This window comes from Mesoplodon densirostris, chromosome 17, assembly GCF_025265405.1.
Source record: "Mesoplodon densirostris isolate mMesDen1 chromosome 17, mMesDen1 primary haplotype, whole genome shotgun sequence".
Taxonomy (NCBI): domain Eukaryota; kingdom Metazoa; phylum Chordata; class Mammalia; order Artiodactyla; family Ziphiidae; genus Mesoplodon; species Mesoplodon densirostris.
The window spans coordinates 3,062,873-3,082,968 of NC_082677.1; positions in this window are offsets into that span (position 1 = coordinate 3,062,873).

A 20,096-nucleotide genomic window follows, 5' to 3' on the forward strand; every position below is an offset into this window, starting at 1 on the left:
TTAAATGTAAAAATGGAGTCATAAAAGTATTAGAAATAAATGTGAGAGAATTTGCTATAATTGTGGAGTGGTAAAAGTCTTTCTAATTGTAACTTAAAATCCAGAAGTCATGACAAAAATTGTTTAATACTATATTATAAAAAAAATTTTTTTAACTAGAAGTAATGTCTAAAGGGGAAGTGGGAATAAAATAACATGTTCCCAGAGATCCATAAGAAAAAGACCAACAACCCAGTAGAAAAATGACCAGAAAAACAGTTAGCAGGAAAATAAAAACAGAAGAGTTTTACACATGAGAAAATGCTCAACTTTTCTCATAATAATAGAAATGCAAATTAAAACAACGCTGAGAAATTACTGTCCACTTATCAGGAAGGAAAACTTAGAAATACGATAAAGGATTCCTGGTGAGCCTGTGAACAAACAGGTTCCTGTATACAAGGCTCTTAGGAGTAAATTGGTGCCAGCTCTACACAGGACTGTTGACAACGTCTATTAGAATTCCAAATGCATTTACTCTCTGATCCAGCTATGCAATCCCTGGGTATTTATCCTTCAGACATATTTGCACAGGTGCAAAATTATGTCTATATAAACATTCCATCTCAGCATGTTGTTAATAGCAAAAAACAAAAACAAAACCCCAAAACAATCCAAATATCTAACAGTGAAGAAATGATGGAATAAATTAACATGTATCTATAGAATGCAATACTTTGCAGCCTGAACAAACACGGAGAATGCCCTCTGTGCACTGATATGGCAGAATGTTCACTGGAAATGTTAATTGAAAAAAGCAAGGTTCTGAGGAGGGCGCGTAGTGCATTACTATTTGTATGAACAAAAAAGGCGAGGAAAGTAAGAATATATAGATTTGCTTGTACGTAAACAAGAATACTCTGAATGACAGGCCCTACTGAATAGAATAGGGAACTATATTCAATATCCTGTAATAAACCATAATGGAAAAGAATATGAAAAAGAATATATACATATATATATATATGAATCACTTTGCTGTATACCTGAAACTAACACAACATTGTAAATCAACTGTACTTCAATCAACTAAATTTTTAAAAAAAGAATACTCTGAAAGGACAGGCAAGAAACTAGTCACAGTGGTTATCTGAGGGACAAAGGTAAGGCTTGGTGATGGCTGGGTGGACGAGGAACAGAGATGGGAGGGTGGCTTGCATCATTTACCTTTTCATATTTAGAGAGGTTGAACCCTGTAACTATATCCTCTATGCAAAATTTTCAAAATGTAAAGACATATTAATCTTAAAAACAGAACCCCAGAATGATGGAGGTTAGTGTGTTATCTAAGAATTACTCCTTAACTTAGAATGGGTTCTTCACACCCCCTGGGGCCCGTGTTGTACCGTGAACATTGTCTGTCCTCATCCAGAGAATGAACAAGAGCAGGTCTGTAGCCTTTGTTTCCAGTTTGGCTAACGAGATGAGATTAGGACGTTTATTCCTCAGCTCTGACCCAGACTCAGGACTCAGAGGCAGGAGAACCGCCCTAGGTATGATCCCCTCTCCATTCTTGTCATGGGGTCCCCACGTGCACTGATTTTCGTAGCACTGTTGTACTTCTCTCTTTGAACAACTTAATATACGCAGCTGCAATATTTTCAACCCCACCATACAATTCAATACCATTGCCAAAAATGATAGGTCTTTAGTTTAGCCTGACAGCCCAAGAGTGATACTTCTCCTTTTTTCCTTTTTTTTCTTTTTTTGCATAAGAACCTACTTCATTCTGCCTTATTTGTGCATAAGACTACTGTAAGTTTTATCTGTAAAAACATCTAGGAGATGTTTTCTACAGATCGTGGGCTCTCCAGCAGATGAGCATTCAAACCTGTCACTGGTGAAAATCATGAAATGAACAGAAAACTCCAAAAAAGGGAGAGGGAAAGCGTAGGAATTAGACGTGCAAATCTATTTTTCCTTTTATTTTGGAAACCATGGTGACTTAGAGCTCTGATGAAGCCATACAACACAACAGCAACGACTCAGGAGCATCTTGGAAGGAATATATCCCTTTGATATGTTCAGTTTCTTTTCCTACCAGACAAAAACTTTCCTCAGAAATCAACATTTGCCAACCACTGTCAAGGTTTTCTATAAACCACAATACAATGGACCGACTAGCTGCCCAGCAGAAACGACCTTCTGATGCCTAGTCTAGCCTTGTTTCAAATGCCTTAGTGTCCCTGGGCATGGGATTACAATCCTCCAAACTTCTGGAAAATCTGAAAATGAAGTTACAGATTGAATCATAGGTTTCCTCTCACGTAAACAGTCCATGAGCAGCATCTCTAGGGAATAAAATCTCGTCTGTATTCACATCTTTGTGAATCTGCTTTCCTATCCATTTACACATTGAAATGGCTTTACTATGCTGCCTTTCTTTGAAAGAAAAGAGCATTTTGCATTTGTTAATGAGGCAGAAAATTCATCACACATCTTAATCACACCCTGCTTAGCACTTGCTTTTTCCAAGACTACATTCTTCAAATGATGTGTTCCTAAAAAGCTGTGTATAAATCTAATTTTTTAAACTTTAACTGAATTTTATATTCGTGAAGACCATTATTTAAAGAAGTTCTGTAATGGATTCTTTGTAACAAGAACAGATCCTCCTAATTGATCCTCTTTGCAGGACTGGAACTTTTTTTTTTTTTTTTTTTTTTTTTTGCTGTACGCGGGCCTCTCACTGCTGTGGCCTCTCCCATTGCGGAGCACAGGCTCCGGACACACAGGCCCCGCGGCCATGGCTCGCGGGCCCAGCCGCTCCGCGGCATGTGGGATCCTCCGGGATCGGGGCACGAACCCGTGTCCCCTGCATCGGCAGGCGGACTCCCAACCACTGCGCCACCAGGGAGGCCCAGGACTGGAACTTTTTAAAAGGATTTTCTTAACAGAATTATTTCAGATTGTCAGTTACTTAGATACCTAGCAACATAAAGTCCCAAGATCAAGGATGTGTATTTTTGAGTATAAAACTCATACTTAACATGTGAATTCCCAGTCTGACTCCAAGAGAACACATATATATTATATTATTAACATTACATATTTGTCATATATTTACTATATAGTTATACATTTATATTATATATAAAGCAGAATGCATTATATATATACAAATTAAAACATAATATTTAAAAACCCACATAATGTGCATATTAATAAAGTAGGAAGGAAAAAGAATTTTTTATTTGATCTATTTTTTCCTAGATATATTAAATTTGGGGTCTGAAAGCTATCCTTGGAAAATTATTAATTTTACTGGCCTTTCTCTACTTTTTCTGAACTATGATTTTTGTACCCCCCAATATATTTCCAAAATGAAAAACACTTTTTTCATCCCAAATTTCAGATCTTTACATGATAGCATTTATTTTTAATATTCATAAATGAAGAGAATACATAACTATGTAATGAAAAATAGCTATTATAAATTCAGGAATATTTTTTAAAATCATAAGACTTAATTTTAAATTTTATGTTTTTTTAAAGATAACTAATCAAAGATAAACACACACGTAATTTTTATTTATTTATTTATTTATTTTTGTGGTACGCGGGCCTCTCACTGTTGTGGCCTCTCCTGTTGCGGAGCACAGGCTCTGGATGCGCAGGCTCAGCAGCCATGGCTCACGGTCACAGCCGCTCCGCGGCATGTGGGATCTTCCCGGACCGGGGCATGAACCCGCCGTGTTCCCTGCATCGGCAGGCAGACTCTCAACCACTGCGCCACCAGGGAAGCCCCACACATGTAATTTTTAAAGTCTAGTTGAATAGGGGGCATGCCTTCTCCTGATCACAAAGGTAATCAGTTTATTTTTTTTTAAGATTTTTTTGGTGTGGACCATTTTTAAAGTCTTTATTGAATTTGTTACAATATTGCTTCTGTTTTATGTTTTGGTTTTTCGGCCACGAGGCTTGTGGGATCTTAGCTCCCCAACCAGGGATCAAACCCTCACCGCCTGCACTGGAAGGCGAAGTCTTAACCACTGGACCCCCAGGGAAGTCCCAAGGTAATCACGTTAAACCACTTTTTTTCAAGACCACTTTACTGAGGTGTGATGGACACACAAAAAGCTGTACACATTCAATGTATGCAACTTGATGAGTTGGGGGATAAGTATTACATCCCTGAAACTATCACAACCAAGGCCATGACTTATCCATCACCTCCTAAAGTTTCCTTCGGCCTCCTTTATTCATTTACTTTCATTAAAAGTTGTTTTTTCCTTTTGCAGTAAGAGCACTTAACATAAGGTCTGCCTCTTACCAAATTAAGTGCACAATGAGTGTTGTAACCAGGGGCTCTAGTTGTACAGAGATCTCCAAGTTACCCCTTGTACAAGTGAAACTCTGTAACCTGTCACGGACATGTCCCCCACCCCCGCTGCTGGTGCCAACGATTCTACTCTCTGGTTCCATGAGTTTGACTATTACAGATTCCTCAGAAAAGTGGGATCACGCAGTATTTGTCCTTCCCTGTCTGGCTCATTTCACTTAGCGCGATGCCCTCTGGGTCCATCCACGTTGTCTCAGATGGCAGCATTTCCTTCTTTTTTAAAGTTGACTAATATTCCGTGTATGTGTATACCACATTTTCTTTGTCCATTCATCCAATGATGGACATTTACTTGGCTTCTACCCCTTGGCTACTGTGAATATTGCTGCAGTGAACACAGGAATGTGGTATCTCTTTGAGATCCTGACTTCAATTCCTTTGGATAAATAACCAGGAGTGGAGTTGCTGGGTCAAGTGGCAATTCTTTTTTTTTTTTTAATTTAGTTATTTATTATTTAGTTATTTATTTATGGCTGCATTGGGTCTTTGTTGCTCCACATGGGCTTTTTCTGGTTGCGAGCACGGGCTACTCTTTGTTGTGGTGAGTGGGCTTCTCACTGTGGTGGCTTCTCTTGTTGCAGAGCACAGGCTCTAGGCGCGCGGGCTTCAGTAGTTGTGGCGCACAAGCTCAGTAGTTGTGGCTCGCAGTCTCTAGAGCGCAGGCTCAGTAGTTGTGGCACATGGGCTTAGCTGCTCTGCGGCATGTGGGATCTTCCCGGACTAGGGCTTGAAAACATGTCCCCTGCATTGGCAGGCGGATCCTTAACCACTGCACCACCAGGGAAGCCCTCATATGGTAATTCTATTTTTAATTTTTTGAGGATCATCTATACTGTTTCCATAGTGCTTGCACCACTTTTTATTCCCACCAACAGTGCACGAGGGTTCCCTTTTCTCCACGTCCTCACCAACACTTGTTCGTTCTCGTCTTTTTGATGATAGCTATTCTGACAGGTGTGAGGTGATACTTCACTGTGGTTTTGATTTACATTTCCCTAGTGATTAGTGATGTGGAGCATCTTTTCATATACATGTTAGCCATTTGTATATCTTCTTTGGTGAAATGTCTACTCAGGTCCTTTGCCCACTTTTTAATCATCTTATTTGGTTTTTTGCACTGATTTGTAGGAGCTGCTCATACATTTTGGATATTGACTCCTTATCAGATATTTAACCTTTTGATTTTAGTGTTTCTAGCAGTTGGTCTTCTCTAATAATAATTATACAAGGTTATTTATGGTTTTATCAGCCTTACAATTGAACTATTGATTTCCTGGTACAATAGATGAGAATGTTTTATTTACCACTTCCTACCATTCCTGCTCCTCTTCCCAGTATAAGTTATCACATTTCTAGTTACTTTATTGGTTATATTAATTAACAGAGACATTTACTTTATATCAACTAATGTTCCATCACTAATGGTGAAATGTATAAAAGGACAGCCCACATGAGCATTTTCCTTTGAGATGAACAGAGGTTATAATGTTGCATTATATGTAATCATATATTACTTTGCAATAAGCTATATATAGAGAGTCACCATGTAAATACAATGTGTGCATATGTACACAAACATGTACATATAGAGTATATATATATATATATCATAATGATATAAATGCTGTTTATAGATTTCAACTTTTGGATTCAATCTATAGGTAAGTTATAGAGAACTTCATTATGGTTATATATACTTTATATATGGTACAGCTATACTTAAAGGATTTTTAAAACTCATGAAATCAGAGCATTTATATTGGAAAAAAACATAAAGGATTTGGGTTGTGTTATTTATTCACTGACAGATACTGTTTGATGTACATACCGTGTACACAGCAGTGCTTCAACCCTGAGACCTCCCCAGTTTCCAGGTTGTCAAATACCAGTCTTCTGATGGTTTTGAAAGCAGTACCTCAAGAGTTTAAATATTTTCTTCTTTTTTTTTTAATGGGCTTATAGTTTACCTCTCTTTTAGGTTATAAGCATCCTAAATACAGAAACTGGGTTTGGCGTAGCCAGTGGTTAACAAGTGCCTATCGATTGGCTGGTATCATACTTCATGAGGAAGGTTATATACTTAATGCTCAAGTGCCTCAGTTCTAATAATATTTCTCAGGATAACTCAGGAAATGTTGATTTGAGTGCGCAGTGCAATTTTAGGTGACATGGGGGGCACAGGAAGAAATAGCTTCTGGTCCTTGGTCTTAAGGACCCACCCTCTACAGTTGGGAAGGCAGACAGGGAAACAAGTAGCTTCCTGGACCATAATGGGGCATGAGCCAATATACGGGAGAAGGACAATTAATTCCAACAGTGAGAGCTTTGGAGGACCTGGTGAATGAGACGGCACTGAAGCCGAGCCTTTAAGATGAGCAGGATTTTGCTAGATGCTAAAGAGGAGACTAGATGTTGCAGGCTGAGGGAATTTGTCCAAAGGCAGATGGCTCTTGGCCAAACCTCACCATCCTCTCCCTTCCATGGAGTACAGCTGTCTCTGGAAAGTAGCTGCCCCTCCCGAGCCTGTCCTTCCCAGCTCCTTGGTACATCTAGAAACGGCTATGTCATTAGTTCTCGCCCAGGGAATGATGGGAAGCTAGGAAACAGGTGTATTTCCATTGTCTCTCCCTCCATCTCCTGGAGCATCCCAATCCCTTAACAGAAAGAGGAGCCAGAGACAGAATCTCTGGCCCCAGAGTCACTCCAAGAACAAAGCTGCTCAGCAACTAGGAACACGTTCCTTGAACTGGAGAGAAAAGAAAGCACGAAGTGAGCCATACGGGCTGTGGTCACGTCATCACAGCACACTACATTTATCCCTCAGAGGGGGAGCGACATCAAGAGACCCTTAAACCAACAAGCTTCTCATCTGTTAAAATGTTGAAAGAAAAAATACTCATCTTCTTTACTACAATCTTCCCATAAAATATGTCCTCTGGGATGTGGGAGGCGTTTGGAAATGGCACGGCCTGAAAGTTGAGGGCAAGGGAAGAAAAGGCACCCCCGAAAGGATAATTTCATTTCTCCCCCCGCGGCCGGAGGCTGCAGCTGACAAACCTCAGTTTTAGTTTTTAGTTTCCCTTGGGCTGTCCATGGCTGCTACTACCGCTGGGAAAACTGGGTCATTGAATGGTAAGCAAAACTGTCCTCTTTTCCAAGAGCTCGCTGGGGAATGCCTGCCTGGGGCGTCACACCTAACGGCAAAAGGCAAAGCTACCAGGGCTTTCTGGGCAATGCAATTGATGGGAGATGGGAAGTAATCAGGCTGCTCCAAGGAGACCAAAGTCCACGGAGGGGACAGGCCTGCAATTCGATCAGAAACTTACTGTCAAGTCCGATTTTATCGTTAGACTGAAGTTGACACTAGCCAGTTAACATTTAACATCAGCCTTTAGAATACGTCAAGTGTAAGACATTCGAAAAGAAGAAGCTTCTAAATAAACAGGGACTCCTTTCCGAAATCACACGCCCATTAAGACATACACAGACCTGCACACAAACCTCTATAATGAGCCACTCTTCTCAGGCCCATACACATACGTATGTTGACACAAAACACCCGGGGCTAGATGAAAATCCAGACACATTTGGGATCTATCACCGGGCTAATGGCCATTATAATAATATATATAATATATAATATATATATAAATAAAATATATTTATTGTAAATAATTTGGGAGGAGTCACGTGGTTAAGCACCTTGGATAAAAAAGTGATGAGCTACCTGTCCTGTCCCTTGCCTTTTATTTCCAGTCAAAGGAAAGTGGTGACCAAATACTACTGAACAGTCAACCTAAAGGAGGCAGGCCCTGAGAAAAAGGCTCAGAACATGCTTTGCTAAGGACCTGTCAGTGCTTCTGCTTCACCAGATTTGCCATGAGACAGAATATTTTCAAGAATTATTGCTTAGCCTTTTAAATGTATGTATATATAAATACGATGGCTATCACTGTGTAGAAGGCTACACAGCTTTTGAGACAAGCATTCTCCTGCAAAAGGCAAGGAACTGTGTATATCAGAAAGGGATTGTATCTGTTGGGTGATGAGCTCTCCTGGCCGAAGGAACTAGAAATCTGGGGCTTCGATCGAGGGCAATTCAGAAGGTCCAGCCATGACTCCCCAGAACATGCCTGCCTAAACAGACAGAGTGCACCTAGATTAGTGCATTTAGACCAAAGAAAGATGGAGGTACTTTTACAGCATCAATACAGGTATCATGGGCTTTCTACCTCATGCAGTATTCACAGTATTTGAGGAGTGGACACAGATGTGCTTTCAAGGGGCAGGAAGTCAGTAAGCAGGAGAAACCATTAAGCAGCTTCCAATGGAATTTATTAAAAACAGAATCCGTAGGTATGGGACTTCCCTGGTGGCACAGTGGTTAAGAATCCGCCTGCCAATGCAGGGGATATGGGTTCGAGCCCTGGTCTGGGAAGATCCCACATGCCGCAGAGCAACTAAGCCCGTGCGCCACAACTACTGAAGCCCGCGCGTCTAGACCCATGCTCCGCAACAAGAGAAGCCACGACAATGAGAAGTCCGTGCACCGCAATGAAGAGTAACCCCTGCTCACCGCAACTAAAGAAAAGCCTGCACGCACCAACGAAGACCCAGCACAGCCAAAAATAAATGAATAAATTTATTTTTTAAAAAAAGAATCCGTAGGCACTACGCATTCTTAGAAATATACCATGATATGACTAACGTGACACCAGGACACACATGAGAACATGGACCAGGAGGCTGCAGTGACCAGGCACACGCATCTACGTAGGAAGCTGGGGAGAAACGCACACATCCTCCAAGGAAATGTCATAGCATTTTTAAAGGAACTATTTCCTTCTAATGCATTTTATAAAATAGCTTATGGAACAAACTTCAAAAATCAGTATGCCACCAAAAGCCCATCTAGCCTCCCAGACTGGCACTTCCTGATATTTACAGGTCTGCAGTATTTAAAAGTTATAAATATTAAAAGTTATAACTCAACCAACAGTTAAATAAAATGTTCTATCCATTGCCTTGTCAAATAGAGCTTCATAACAGAAGAACAGAAAAAGATGTGTAGAGTTATGATTTTTATATTTTGGACTCAAGTCCAAAAATCACTATTTAGGTTTTCATCATCAAGCCATTTACAGAATTTGTGTTCTTCAACAATTATTGTCTAAGGGATTAAAAATAAAATGTAAGTGTAGTTGAAGTGTGAAAATTTTAAATATATATGATGAACATGAAGAGTACATGAAGAAATTAAATTGTTTTAATATTCATTTTTCCAAAAAAGTTAGTTTTATTATATTAAAATTGACTATTAAAATGTAAAGGCAAGATATAAGTTATAGTTAATTAAGATCAAAATTTTAATCCAAAATAAATTAAGTAAAGCTGAAAATCATGTTCTCTCCAAAATTTCATTAAATATTATCACAAAGGATAATATATATGCATATATATAAAACATATACACATATTTATACGAATAAAGCTATCACAGGTCTAGTGTTTCATGCCCATCTAGTTGCTAATGTAAAGAGTTGATAAATACTCACACATTATGTATACACTGAAACACATATATACACATACATGTTAATATGGTAGAATATTCCTGTGTTAGGGAGGGCAAGTCTAGCCTTGGCCACATCTATGGGGGCTCCGGAACCTCCCAGGATCCCGAGGACAGGTGTCTGGGATGGTCACAGGTGTGAGCACCTGTCAGAGTCCCCAGGGAGGGGAAGGGTGTGCGGCTGGGAAGAGGGTCTGGGGCCCCGCGTGTCCACTGGGTTCCTCCGCCCAGCATGCATCTGTGCATTCGCGATGCTTCAGGACCGCGGCGGGGCACAAAGGATGTGCGCACCCCTGGCAAGTGATGCTCTGTTACACAAAACCCATCGCACGCTCGCTGAGAGGACGCCTTTGTTAAGTTAGGTGGCTTTTATCAAAATACTTCATCCACCCCCAACCCCTGGCCCTCGATCTCTCCTGTTAATCTGGAGCAAGGTCCATCTCCAAAGTCAGCAGCAGTGCCCCCAACATGCATGCATTACGACGTAAAAAGTGGATTCCCTGGGGCTTGAACCATGTCGGCGCGAGAACACGTCATACTTACGCCAAAGTTGAGCACAGGTCCGACTCAGCAGTGCGGGGTGACCTTTCACGCCTTCACTGGTGCGCAGGTGGGACACGTAGCCTCCACTGCCCAGGTCTGCATGGACACCGCCTAAGCCAGCTCTGAGGCCAGAACTGTAAAGTGGCCCCATGTTTCATTTTGAATTTTCTAGTAGCTGCATTAAAAAATAAAAGGAAAGAGGTAAAATTAATTTCAATAGCTTGTTTTCTTTAAGCCAATACATCCAATATATTGTTTTAACATGTGCTCAACATAAAAATTACTCATGAGGGCCTCCCTGGTGGCGCAGTGGTTAAGAGTCCGCCTGCCGATGCAGGGGATACGGGTTCGTGCCCCGGTCTGGGAGGATCCCATATGCCACGGAGCGGCTGGGCCCGTGAGCCATGGCCGCTGGGCCTGCGCATCCGGAGCCTGTGCTCCGCAACGGGAGTGGCCACAACAGTGAGAGGCCCGCATACAGCAAAAAGAAAAAAAAAAAAAAAAATTACTCATGAGATGTTTTACGTTCTTTTTTAAAAAATCAGACTAAGACTTCAAAATCCTGCGGTGATTTTACACTGACAGTACGTCTCGATTCAGATGTCCATATCTCAAAAGCCCGGTAGTCACAAGTGGCTAGTGTCACATATTGGACAGCACGGTTGAGGCATCTACTTCCCACACCCATTTTACTAGAACAAAGGAGCACAAGAATCTTTGAGCAGATAATGACGGCTATCATTCATTAAGCATTTACTTTACCAGATACCATAATAAGCATGTTATACTAATTCTCTCATCTAGTTCACCCCCAGATACCATTTCTTTGCATATTTTAAAGATCAGGAAACAGACAAGAGAGTAGTGGTTCCTTGATCAAGGAAGAAGATCTCGAGTCCAAGAGCCCTCGCTCCAGAGCCATGGACGCCACCAGGATAGGACAGCCCCAGAACTCTCTGCTGCACCCAGATTCCCCAGACGCATTCCACAGAAAGGGAATCAGGAGGCAAGAAGTTCATTTCAATGTCTTTGCCCAATACTGACTCATTTTCATGAGCTCCATTTTGGATTTTCCCTCTTGGGCTTCGCCCACCAAATACAAATGCCACTGCTCGCCTCCAGTGCAGGGGCCAAGAGAAAGTCCACGTGAGGGCTCATCTGTTCCTAGGGAAGACAGCCAAGCAGGTTGAGAAGTTACCTTCTGTTTGGATGCAGGAATAATGAACTTGGCATAAGGACAGAGCTAGTTGTTAATCGTGTCTTAATCAGACATCTTGGATGTGCAGCAGAATTTTTGTCAGGTCTAGGTGTCATGCCAATGTTAAAAAAATGGGCAAACTTTGCAGGTTAGATCACTGTCCAGGTAGCATCCGTCAGCACGGAGTCATCTGGATAGGTCGTGCAAATCGACAAGCTTCACAAAGGAGGAGGATTTCAACTCTCCTGCTCCCCTCAAGACTAGAAGATATTGGGAAGTGAGGTGGGCTACGTATCTGTTAATAACACTGAACAAAAAACCTGTAGAGTCAGGATTTTTTCATGTAAAGAATGCATTTAATTCCTATAGCTTTATAAAATAGTTGGAAATCAGGAAGACATGCCTCCAGCTTTTTTTTTTTTTTGCGGTACGCAGGCCTCTCACTGCTGTGGCCTCTCCCATGGCGGAGCACAGGCTCCGGACACACAGGCTCAGCGGCCGTGGCTCATGAGCCCAGCCGCTCCACAGCATGTGGGATCTTCCCAGACCGGGGCACGAACCCGTGTCCCCTGCATCAGCAGGCAGACTCTCAACCACTGCGCCACCAGGGAAGCCCCAGCTTTGTTCTTTTCTCTCAAGATTGCTTTGGCTATTTGGGGTCTTTTGTGGTTCATATAAATTTTAGGATTGTCAGTGGGCAAAAATTTCTTAAACGGGGCACAAAAAGAAGTAGCCATGATAGAAAAGATTAATAAGTTGATCTTCATTAAAATTAAGAACTTCTGGGAGTTCCTTGGCAGTCCAGTGGTTAGGACTCGGTGCTCTCACAGCTGTGGCTTGGGTTCAACACCTGGTCAGGGAAGTGAGATCCCACAAACTGTACAGTGTGGCAAAAAAAAAAAAAAAATTAAGAACTTCTGTTCAAAAAAGACAACATTGAAAGCAAAAAGGCAAGTCACAGATGGGAAGGAGATATTTGCAGTCCATATGTCTGATGAAGTACTCATTTCAGACTCTTCAAAAAACTACAAAATAATAGTAAAACTCAATCCAATTTTATTTCATTTTTACTTTATCAAATGAGGAAAAGACTCAAACAGGCAGTTAACAAATATCCAAATAGACAGAAAGTACTAAAAAGATGTTGAACATCATGTATAGTCATCACTACAGCACAAATTAAAGCCACAGTGAGATCACTACGTCCCTACCTGAATGGCTAAAATTAAAACGACTGACAGAACCAAGTGAGAGGGTGTGAAGCAAATAAAATGTGGTTATATTGCTAGTGGAGTATTAATGGAGGCAACCATTCTGGAGAGCTGCTTGACATTCTACAAAAACAGATGTATGTACCACGATCCAGGATCTCCATCTGTATGCGTCTACCCAACATAAGTGAGTTCCTAGATCCAAAAGACATGGGCAAGAATGTTCGTAGCAGCTTTACTCATAACACCCTGGAACGGGAAAATCCAAATGTCTATCAGAAGAAGAATGGATAAATAAATAAATAAATTAATTAATTAAAGGGATATTAAAGAATGGAGCAGCACACAGCAGTGAGGCGAAAAGACAAACTATGATGAACGCATCCACATGGATGACGTCCGCAGATATTGTGTTAAACCGAAGAAATCATAACTGAAAAGGTCTATGCTCTGTGATCCATTTCTATGAAGGTAAAGGACAGGCCACAGTCATCTATGGTGAAAGAAAAGGAATAGCAGCTAAACTTTGCAGGGGTGGGAGCACTGACTAACAGAGACAAGAGAGAACTTTCTGGGACGCTGATAACTTTCTGTATCTTTATCTGGGTCGCCGTTGAATGAGTATATACATGTTTTAAAATTACACCGGAAACTAACACAACATTGTAAATCAACTATACTCCAATTAAAAATTTTTTTAAATACAATAAAAATAAAAATTCACCAAGATGTACACTTAGGATGTGTGCACCATATTGTGTGTAAGTTATGCATTGACTTTTAAAAATTAAAGGAGGAGAAGTGAGAGCAACACATTCCCCTCAGGATTGCGAAACCAAGCTCCTGCCCTAGTGACAGAGTGGTATTAATCTAAAACCAAGAAACCTTCTTAGTAAGGGGAACATCACACTCAGTAGCGAGCATTCCTAATTAATTGCCTGCAAGGGTGAGAATACACCACTCGTTAGGTTCGCAGTGTGAGATGGAAGAATGAACAGGTTTGAGTTCTGATCCTCCCCATCCTGTAAGTGATGGTTTTGCCCTTCATATCTGTTTTGCTTCTGACTCAGTTGGTTTGCTTTTGATTGAAAACATCAGAAAATCCAACTCCAACTGGGTTAAATAGCCAAGAAATATATGGCCTCCCTAAAGGAAAGCCCTAAGGTCTTCTTGGTTGTTGGACCAGTTGCACCGAGGAATCTCACCATTCCAGCTCATCTCTGTGCCACCAGAGGGATGCATGGGGGTGAGACAGTTTCAGGGGAGGCTACTTTCTTCCTCATCCTTGTGGGAAGAATTGCTACTGAAGATCTCCCAGCATAGTAAGGAAGAATTTCCCCAGAACCTCCAGCAAATCACTTCTTGTGTCTCCTTGGCCCAAGTTTTCTCCTAGTTCCATCCAAACCAAGTGCTGGCTGGAGGAGGGGAGATCAGTTGAGATTGCAAAGATGGGTTTGGTCTAAGGAGTGCCAACCCTAGGACTGACGATGAGCTGGATAGTGGGGGAAAAATCAGGGTGCTGCTTAGAAAGAGAAAGGGGGCCTAGAAAAGGGATGTTGGGTTGACCGCCAGTGATATGCAATACTGTTCCCTCAACAAGATGTTAAGCACCTAGGTATCAGGGCGTGTGTTTATCCCCACAATATTGTACTGTCTGGGGACCATGAAAGACAGATAAGACAGGGGTGTGTAGGACCTCAGAGTTTCACACGTCAGAGGAATAGCAGCTGATGCCATCAGCTGGCTAATAGTCCAGAGATGTGGCTAAGGTTCCCAAGAGCGCCCCAAAGTTTAGAAGAGTTTGAAAGACAACAGCTCCTACTGGCAGAGCCTTGTCCATATCAAGCCTGTAGACAATGAGCTAGAAAAGAAGTCACAGCCAATCAAGGAGGACCTCGTAACCTGCAACAGACAGTCAAGCAAGAAGACAGCATCTTTTTCTCTCCCTTCTCCGTGCCCTCCCAGTAAGGGATCCGGAATGGGGAAGAAGGAGAGAACAAAAGTCTAGCCTGGAGTTGGAGTAGGGATATGAATCGAACATGAGCTTGAAGCTCAAAAATGAACAAGTCAGTGATTACATAGGTATATACATTTTTATAACATATTTTAATCAGGTTGCCTTTTTATTGTTGAGTTGTAAGAGTTCTTTATATATTCTGGATACAAGCCCCTTGGCAGATATGATTTGCAAATATTTCCTCCCATTCTACGGGTTTTCTTTTCATTCTTTTGATGGTGTGCTTTGAAAATACAAAAGTTTTTGATTTTGATGAAGTTCAATTTATCTATTTTTTTTCTTTTGTTGCTTGTGTTTTGGGTGTCATATCTAAGCAATCAATGCCTAATTCATGGTAATGAATATTTACTCCTGAGTTTGCCTCTGGGTGTTTTAGTTCTTACATGTAAGTCTATGATATGGTTTGAGTTAACTTTTGTATATGGTATAAGGTAAAAGTCAAACTTTATTTTAATGTGGATATCCAATTGTCCCAACACCATTTGTTGGAAAGAGTATTCTTTTCTTATTAAATGGTCTTGGCACCCTTGTAAAAAATCGATTGACAAAGATGGTGGTGTGGGAAGACAGGGAGTTAGCATCTCCCCACAACTAGGGTGCCTGCCGGCTGCTGGTGGGGGACCCTGATGCCCAAGGAGACGGGAGGAACCCCCAAGTGAACGGGCAGGACTAGGGGAACTGAGGGGGTTGGAGAAGTAGAGGCCAGACAGGGTCAGCGCCCCTGAAGCTGGGAAGATCAGGAGAGGCAGGCAAGATGGACCCTCCGGGAGGAGCGGGAGAGGAACAGAGGGTGATCGCCTGGTCCACTCGGGCGGGAAAGCCTGCTGAGTTCCCAGACCGGTACGCCCCCTGCAAAGCCCCCTCCAGGCCGTGTGGGTCCTTGGGGGCATAGGAGGGAGGCCAGGGAGATCAGGAGAGGCAGGAGGGAGGAGGCCTCCCGGAAGGAGGAGCAGGAGAGGAGAGGAGGGCGTTTGCCCCACCCACTTGGGTTGCAGGAGCCTGCTGAGTTCCCAGCGTGGTCCCCTGCCCTCCAAGGCCCCCCCCAACCGCATTGGTCCTGGGGGCATAGGAGGGAGGCCTAGGGGAGAACAGGAGAGGCAGGGGGAAGGGGCCCTCCAGGACCGGAGGAGCAGGAGAGGAGAGGAGGGCATTTGCCCCTCCCACTCGAGCCCAGGAAGCCTGCTGGGCTCCCAGGTGAGGTCCCCTGCCCTCTGAGACCAGGGGTGGGGGGCACGCCTGGGCCCCTTCTGTTCTTTGAGCCTAAGCCCCACCCCCCACGGCCCCCAGGGCCTTTTCCAGCCCTGTGGGTCCTGAGCATTGGCCCCGCCCACTGCCCAAACCTCGCCCGTGCTTAGGCCCCGCCCTCCACAGCCAAGGGCTTTTCCCCCTTCTTTTTTTTTTTTTCTCTTTTTCCTCCTCCTCTTTTTTACTATTGTGGTAGTGTTGTACCTTCTGGTTGTTGATTCATGTGTATTTTTATTTTTATATTCTTTCTAAGGCATCTGTTAGTTTCCTAGTCTAATTTTATTTTTTACTTTGTTATTGTTCTCTCTCTCTTTTTTTTTTTTTTGCCACCCCACGTGGCTTGTGGGATCTGGGTTCATAAACCAGGGGTTGGGCCAAAGCTCCTGTGGTGGGAGTTCAGTGTTGGAATCACTGGACTAACAGAGAACCTCAGACCCCAGGGAATATTCATCAGAGTGAGATCTCCAGGAGGTCCTCATCTCAGCACCAAGACCCAGCTCTACCCAACAGCCTACAATCCAGTGTTGGAAGCCTCAGGCCAAACAACCAGTAAGACAGGAACACAATCCCACTCATTAAAAAAAAAAAAATGAGATGGCAAAAAAATATGTCACAGGTGACATAGCAAGGTAGCAAGGTAAAAACCTACAAGACCAAATAAATGAAGAGGAAATAGGCAATCTACCTGAAAAAGAATTCAGAGTAATGATAGTAAAGTTGATCCAGAATCTCAGAAATAGAATGGAGGCACGGACTGAGAAAATACAAGAAGTGTTTAACAAAGATCTAGAAGAACTAAAGAACAAACAAACAGAGATGAACAACACAATAACTGAAATGAAAAATACACTAGAAGGAATCAAGAACAGAATAACTGAGGTAGAAGAACGAATAAGTGAGCTAGAAGACAAAATGGTGGAAATAACTGCCAAGGAACAGAATAAAGAAAAAAGAATGAAAACAATTGAAGACCATCTCAGAGACCTCTGGGACAACACTAAATGCACCAACATTTGAATTATAGGGGTCCCAGAGGAAGAAGAGAAAAAGAAAGGGTCTGAGAAAATATTTGAAGAGATTAGAGTCCAAAACTTCCCTAACATGGGAAAGGAAATAATCACCCAAGTCCAGGAAGCACAGAGAGTCCCATAAAGGATAAACCCTAGGATAAAAACACCAAGACACATATTAATCAAACTAACAAAAATTAAATTCAAAGAAAAAATATTAAAAGAAGCAAGGGAAAAACAACAAATAATATACAAAGGAATCCCCATAAGGTTATCAGCTGATTTCTCAGCAGAAACTTTAAAGGCCAGAAGGGAGAGGCAGGATATACTTAAAGTGATGAAAGAGAAAAACCTACAACTAAGATTACTCTACCCAGGAAGGCTCTCATTCAGATTCAACAGAGAAATCAAAAGCTTTTCAGACCAGCAAAAGCTAAGAGAATTCAGCACCACCAAACTAGCTTTACAACAAATGCTAAAGAAACTTCTCTAGGAAGGAAGCACAAGAGAAGAAAAAGACCCACAAAAACAAACCCAAAACAATTAAGAAAATGGGAATAGGAACATACATATCTATAATAACCTTGAATGTAAATGGATTAAATGCCCCAACCAAAAGACAAAAACTGGCTGAATGGATACAAAAACAAGACCCATATATACGCCATCTACAAGAGACCCATTTCAGACCTAGGGACACATATAGACTGAAGGTGAACGGATGGAAAAAGGTATTCCATGCACATGGAAATCAGAAGAAAGCTGGAGTAGCAATACTCATATCCGATGAAATAGACTTTAAAATAAAGACTGTTACAAGAAATAAGGAGGGACACTATATAATGATCAAAAGATCAATCCAAGAAGATATAACAATTATAAGTGTTTATGCACCCAACATAGGAGCACTCAGTACATAAGGCAAATGGTAACAATCATGAAAGGAGAAATCAACAGTAACACAATAATTACAGGGGACTTTCACACGCCACTTACACCAATGAACAGATCACCCAAACAGAAAATAAATAAGGAAACACAAGCTTTAAATGACACCATAGACGAGATAGATTTAACTGATATTTATAGAACATTCCACCCAAAAGTTGCAGAATACACTTTCTTCTCAAATGCACATGGAACATTCTCGAGGAAAGATCACATCTTTGGTCACAAATCAAGCCTCAGAAAATTTAAGAAAATTGAAATCGCATCAAGCATCTTTACTGACCACAACGCTGTGAGACTGGAAATCAGTTACAGGAAAAAAACTGTAAAAAAAGCAAATACATGGGGCTTTCCTGGTGGCGCAGTGGTTGAGAGTCCGCCTGCCGATGCAGGGGACACGAGTTCGTGCTCCGGTCTGGGAAGATCCCACATGCCGTGGAGCGGCTGGGCCTGTGAGCCATGGCCACTGAGCCTGCGCGTCCGGAGCCTGTGCTCTGCAACGGGAGAGGCCACAACAGTGAGAGGCCCGTGTACCGCAAGAAAAAAAAAAAAAAAGCAAATACATGGAGGCTAAATAGTGCACTACTAAATAACCAAGAGATCATTGAAGAAATCAAAGAACAAATAAAAAATACACAGAAACAAATGACAACAAAAACACAGCGACTCAAAACCTATGGGATGCAGCAAAAGCAGTTCTAAGAGGGAAGTTTATAGCAATTCAATCTCACCTCAAGAAACAAGAAACATCTCAAATAAACAATCTAACCCTACACTTAAAACAACTAGAGAAAGAAGAACAAAGAAAACCCAAAGTCAGTAGAAGGAAAGAAATCATAAAGATCAGAGCAGAAATAACTGAAATAGAAACAAAGAATAGCAAAGATCCATAAAACTAAAACCTGGTTCTTTGAGAAGATAAACAAAATTGATAAGCCTGTAGCCAGACTTATCAAGAAAAAAAGGGAGAGGATGCAAATCAATAAAATTAGAAATGAAAAAGGAGAAATCACAACTGACACTGCAGAAATACAAAAGATTATAAGAAACTACTACAAACAACTATATGCCAATAAAATGGACAACTATATGCCAATAAAATGGACAACCATGAAGAAATGGACAAATTCTTGGAAAGGTACAATTTTCCAAGACGGAACCAGGAAGAATTAGAAAATATAAACAGACTTATCACAAGTAATGAAATTGAAACCATAATTAAAAATCTTCCAACAAACAAAAGCCCAGGACCAGATGGCTTCACAGGCGAATTCTATCAAACATTTAGAGAAGAGCTAACACCCATCCTTCTCAAACTCTTCCAAAAAACTGCAGAGGGAGAAACACTCCCAAATTCATTCTATGAAACCACCATCACCCTGATACCAAAACCAGAAAAAGATATCACAAAAAAAGAAAATTATTGACCAATATCACTGATGAACATAGAGGCAAAAATCCTGAACAAAATACTAGCAAACAGAATCCAACAACACATTAAAAGGATCATATCCCATGATCAAGATCAAGTAGGATTTATCCCAGGGACGCAAGGATTCTTCAGTATATGCAAATCAATCAATGTGATACACCACATTAACAAATTAAGGAATAAAAACAATATGATCATCTCAATAGATGCAGAAAAAGCTTTTGACAAAATCCAACACCCATTTATGATAAAAACTCTCCAGAAAATGGGCATAGAGGGAACCTACCTCAACATAATAAAGGCCATATATGACAAACCCACAGCAAGCATCACACTCAATGGTGAAAAACTGAAAGCATTTCCACTATGATCAGGAACAAGACAAGGATGTCCACTCTCGCCACTATTATTCAACATAGTTTTGGAAGTCCTAGCCATGGCAATCAGAGAAGAAAAAGAAATAAAAGGAATACAAATTGGAAAAGAAGAAGTAAAACAGTCACTGTTTGAGGATGACATGATACTATACATAGAAAATC